Genomic DNA, 6,097 nt, shown 5'->3' with positions numbered 1-6,097 from the left:
CCACCAGGGAAGCCCAGTTTTTAAAAAAAATTTTTTTTTTATACAGCAGTTTCTTATTAGTCATCCATTTTACACACATCAGTGTATACATGTCAATCCCAATCTCCCAATTCATCACACCACCACCACTCCCTGCTTCTTTCCCACCTGGGTGTCCATACGTTTGTTCTGTACATCTGTGTCTCAATTTCTGTCCTGCAAACCGGTTCATCTGTACCATTTTTCTAGGTTCCACATATATGCGTTAATATACGATATTTGTTTATCTCTTTCTGACTTACTTCACTCTGTATGACAGTCTCTAGATCCATCCACGTCTCAACAAATGACCCAATTTTGTTCCTTTTTATGGCTGAGTAATATTCCATTGTATATATGTACCACTTCTTCTTTATCCATTCGTCTGTCGATGGGCATTTGGGTTGCTTCCATGACCTGGCTATTGTAAATAGTGCTGCAGTGAACATTGGGGTGCATGTGTCTTTTTGAATTATGGTTTTCTCTGGGTATATGCCCAGTAGTGGGATTGCTGGGTCATATGGTAATTCTATTTTTAGTTTTTTAAGGAACCTCCATACTGTTCTCCAGAGTGGCTGTGTCAATTTACATTCACACCAATAGTACAAGAGGGTTCCCTTTTCTCCACACCCTCTCCAGCATTTGTTGCTTGTAGATTTTCTGATGACGCCCATTCTAACTGGTGTGAGGTGATACCTCATGGTAGTTTTGATTTGCATTTCTCTAATAATTAGTGATGTCGAGCAGATTTCATGTGCTTCTTGGCCATCTGTATGTCTTCTTTGGAGAAATGTCTATCTAGGTCTTCTGCCCATATTTGGATTGGGTTGTTTGTTTCTTTAATATTGAGCTGCATGAGCTGTTTATGTATTTTGGAGATGAATCCTTTGTCCGTTGATTCGTTTGCAAATATTTTCTCCCATTCTGAGGGTTGTCTTTTCATCTTGTTTATGGTTTCCTTTGCTGTGCAATAGCTTTGAAGTTTCATTAGGTCCCGTTTGTTTATTTTTGCTTTTATTTCCATTACTCTAGGAGGTGGATCAAAAAAGATCTTGCTGTGATTTATGGCAGAGTGCTCTTCCTATGTTTTCCTCTAAGAGTTTTATGGTGTCTGGTCTTACATTTAGGTCTCTAATCCACTTTGAGTTTATTTTTGTGTATGGTGTTAGGGAGTGTTCTAATTTCATTCTTTTACATGTAGCTGTCCAGTTTTCCCAGCACCACTTATTGAAGAGACTTGTCTTTTCTCCATTGTATATCCTTGCCTCCTTTGTCATAGATTAGTTGACCGTAGGTGCGTGGATTTATCTCTGGGCTTTCTATCTTGTTCTATTGACCTATGTTTCTGTTTTTCTGTCACCCTATATATCTGTTTGAACATTCTTAATTTTGGGTCATATGTTTTGTCTATTCAAATATAAGTTTAAAAATTTTTAAAAATTTTTGGTTAATGCTAATTTCTGTAACTTTCCCTAAATTTCTTTCCTGCATGGTTCAAATCAATGACTGGCAAGTGAACTAAATACCGTTTTCTGGATATGTCTCTAAGGTGGCCTTTAAGTAATGCTTGAAAATAAATCTCGAGGTGACACACAATTCCTCAGCTTCCACACAATGTCAGTGTCCCACCCACCACCCGACCCCACCAACTCCCTTGTTCCAGGCAGTTCAAGTTAGATCCAGCTAGTTATTCTGTCTACTGAATATTAATTCATTTTCTCATTTTATACCAAAATGAAAATTTTGTCTCCACTTTCTATACAGTATTAGCTTTCTTGGGCTCTTCTGCTTAGCAGTGACTTGTAGAGAACCAGACTATGTGAGTTCAAATCCTGACTCTGCCCCTTATCAGCTGAGGGTCCTCAGACACATGTAACTACTGTATCTCAGTTTCCTCATCTGCAAAAAAAAATGAGTAATAATTCCCTCTTCACTGGCTCTTTGTAGGGATTAAATGGGTTAGAACAGGCATACCTTGTTTTATTGTGCTTTGCTTTATTGCCTTCACAGATATTGCGTTTCTTACAGATTGAGGGTTTGTGGCAACCCTGCACCAAGCAAGTCTATCAGCACCATTGTTCCAATAGCATCCACTCACTTTGTGTCTGTGTCATTTTGGTAATTCTTGCGTATCTCAGACGTTTTCATTATTATTATATTTGTCACGGTGATCTGTGATCAGTGATCTTGGAGGTTACTGTTTTAACTGTTTTGAGGCACGAGGCACGGTGTGCCCATGTAAGATGGCAAACAGTGGATAAATGTTGTGTGTGTTCTGACTGCTCTAACCAGCCATTCCCCCATCTGCCACCCCTCAGGCCTCCCTGTCTCCCGACACAACAGTATAGAAATTAGCCCAGTGAATAAGCCTACAATGGCCTCAAGCATTCAAGTGAAAGGAAGAGGTGCACATTCTCTCACTTTAAATCAAAAGCTAGAAATGATTAAGCTTAGTGAGGAAGGTGTCTCAAAACTGGACAAAAGCTAGGCCTCTTGCACCAAACAGCCAGGTTGTAGATGCAAAGGAAAAGCTCTGGAAGGAAATTAGAAGTGGTACTCCAGTGAAAACATGAATGATAAGAAAGCAAAACGGTCTTATGGCTGATACGGACAAAGTTGTAGTGGTCTGGATAGAAGACAAACAAGCCACAACAGTCCCTTAAGCCAAAGCCTAATCCAGAGCCAGGCCCTAACTCTCTTCAGTTCTGTGAAGGCTGAGAGGCAAGGCAGCTGCAGAAGAGTCTGAAGCTAGCAGAGGCTGGTTCATGAGGTTTAAAGTAAGAAGCTGTTTCCACAACATAAACTGCAAGGTGAAGCAGTAAGTTATCCAGAAGATCTAGCTCAGATAATAAATGAAGGTGGCTACATTGAGCAAGATGCCATGTAGGACTTTCATGGCTAGAGAGAAGTCAGTGCCTGGCTTTAAAGCTTCGAAGGAGGGACTTCCCTGGTGGTCCAGCGGGTAAGACTCCACGCTCCCAATGCAGGGGGCCCAGGTTCATGCCGCAACAAAGATCCCGCATGCCGCAACTGAGACCCAGCACAGCCAAAATAAATTTTTTTTTTTTAAAGGCTTCAAAGGACAGACTGACTCTTTTGTTAGGGGCTAATGCCCATTTACCATTCCCAAAGTCCTAGGGTCCTTAAAAGTTAGGCTCAATCTACTCTGCTTATGCTCTATAAATGGAAGAACAAAGCCCTAGATGACAGCATATCTGTTTACAAGATTTACTGAATATTTTAAACCAACTGTTGAGACCCATGGCTCAAAAAAAAAGGTTCCTTGCAAAATATTACTGCTTATTGACAATGCACCTAGTCACCCAAGAGCTCTGATGGAGATGTATCACAAGATGAATGTTTTCATGCCGCTAATACAATATCCATCCTGCAGTCCATGAATCGAGGAGTAATTTCAATTTTCAAATCTTATTTAAGAAATACATTTCATAAAGCCACAGTGATTCCTCTGATGGATCTGGGTACAGTCAATTGAAAACCTTCTGGAAAGGATTCACCATTCTAGATACCATTAAGAACATGAGTGGTTTGGACTTGCCTGGTGGCGCAGTGGTTAAGAATCTGCCTGCCAGTGCAGGGGACACGGGTTTGAGCCCCGGCCCGGGAAGATCCCACATGCCGCGGAGCAACTAAGCCCATGTGCCACAATTACTGAGCCTGTGCGCTGCAACTACTGAAGCCTGCACGCACCTAGAGCCCATGCTCTGCAACGAGAAGCCACCACAATGAGAAGCCCGTGCACCGCAAGGAAGAGTAGCCCCCGCTCGCCACTACTAGAGAAACCCGTGTGCGGCAACAAAGACCCAACGCAGCCAAAAATAAAAGAAAAAAAAAGAACTTTAGTGGCTCACGGGAAGAAGACAAATTATCAATATTAACAGTACTTTGGAAGAAGTTGATTCCAACCCTCGTAGATGACTTTGAGGGATTCAAGACTTCAGTGGAGGAAACAGCAAGAAAACTCGAATTCAAAGTGGAGCCTAAAGATGTGACTGAATTGCTGCAGTCTCATGGTAAAACTTTAACAGATGAGAAGTTGCTTATGAATGAGCAGAGAAAGTGGTTTCTCGAGATGGAATTGACTCCTGGTGAAGATGCTGTGAAGATTATTGAAATGACAACAGAGGACTGAAAATACTATGTAAACTTAGTTGATAAAGCAGGGCAGGGTTTGAGAGGATTGACCCCAATTTTGAAAGTTCTGCTGTGGGTAAAATGCTATCAAATGGCATTGCACACTACAGAGAAACCATTTGCAACAGGAAGTCACATGATGCGGTAAACTTCATTATCCTAAGAAATTGCCACAGCAACCCCAGCCTTCAACAGCCACCAACATGGAAACAAGACGCTCCACCAGCAAAGAGCCCCTCAAAAGGCCCAGATGATGGTTAGCATTTTTTAGCAATAAAGTACTTTTAAATTAAGGTATGTACATTGTGCTTTTAGGCATAATGCTATTACACACTTAATAGACTACATACAGTACTGTGTAAACATAACTTTTTTTTTTTTTTGCGGTACGCGGGCCTCTCACTGTTGTGGCCTCTCCCCTTGCGGAGCACAGGCGCCGGACGCGCAGGCTCAGCGGCCATGGCTCATGGGCCCAGCCGCTCCGCGGCATGTGGGATCCTCCCGGACCGGGGCACGAACCCGTGTCCCCTGCATCGGCAGGCGGACTCTCTACCACTGCGCCACCAGGGAAGCCCTAAACATAACTTTTATATGCACTGGAAAACCAAAAGATTTGTGTGACTGGCTTTGATATTTGCTTTATTGCAGTGGTCTGGGACCGAGCCTGCAGTATTTCTGAGGAATGCTTGTACATATAAAATGGTACCTGGCATAAACAGTTCAAATTATCCTGTTGATAGCTATTATATACAATTTTTTTTTTTTTTTTTACTTTTAAGTCTATTTTAAAACCTCTACAAGCCCTTAAAAACACAGACACAATTCTGTATTTTGCTACACAAATTCTAAACTACAGTGCTTCTATTTTCAATACATTTTGATTTTGGGGTGGGAAATATGCCCTCTCAAAATACCAAATTACTTTGGTTTAGTTTCTTGTGAAAAAGAAAACACAGTTGCAATTCCTACAGGATTAGTATAGAATTCAACCTGGATCCCACCGCAGGCTGGCTCTAGGTTCTACCTTTCGGTGTTTTTAATTTTGTATTTTTTCCCCAAATATACTATACTATATAGACACAGTCCCAAAAGAAATAATCCAACTAACATGTTTAAATAATCTTATTTTGTCAAAGTGTAATCATATACTGTGTCACTAAGGGATATAACTTTTTGAATTTGCACTTTACCAACCTACATGACATCCTAATGGTATATTAATAATAGTTCTCTCTATACTTAAAGTGGATCATAAAACAATTAAGAGTTTTTATATCTTGGTTTTGTAAAATGAGGACACCCACAAACTAACAAGCATACTCAAGGAATCATAAATTCTGTTCAAAAACAAAGGCATGATTTTTAAAGGTTAGCACATGAGGTAAAGAAGTGTTTAACAAACATTTATCAGCAGGGAAAATCCCAAACTAAGAAGTGAACTGCTCTTATTTACATACAGCATTTATTAAGGAAAAATGCAGCCTGATGGACCAGGAAAATCTTAACCTGCCACAGAAATCAGACAGATGAAATACAATGTAACAGAAACAAAAATTTTCTCTTTTCCACAAAACCAAGATTAGGGATGCTAGTAAACTTAAATGCAAATATAAAGGCTGCCAGACCAATCTTCTACATAAATGCCTTCCCAACTTCCATTTCAGAGACCAGGATGAGGGATTTAGGGGGGACAATCTTTGAATCAACATTTTATCTTCAATTCTTTGCTTCACTGACTTCTGACAGTTTGGCAAATTGGGGGTCATCACATTTAAAAGAAATGCCAAAGCTTGACAAATGCATCTAAGAACAATAGTATAAATTCCAAATGCCTGTGCAATTTTCTGTAGTTCCTAGCATTCTACCCCAAAGTTATCACATTTAAAACTTAAGCTGCTTCCTTTATATGATATAATTTTAGCAA

Source organism: Leucopleurus acutus (assembly GCF_964270905.1).
Source record: "Leucopleurus acutus genome assembly, chromosome: 4".
Classification (NCBI taxonomy): Eukaryota; Metazoa; Chordata; class Mammalia; order Artiodactyla; family Delphinidae; genus Leucopleurus; species Leucopleurus acutus.
This window is presented reverse-complemented; position numbering follows the sequence as displayed.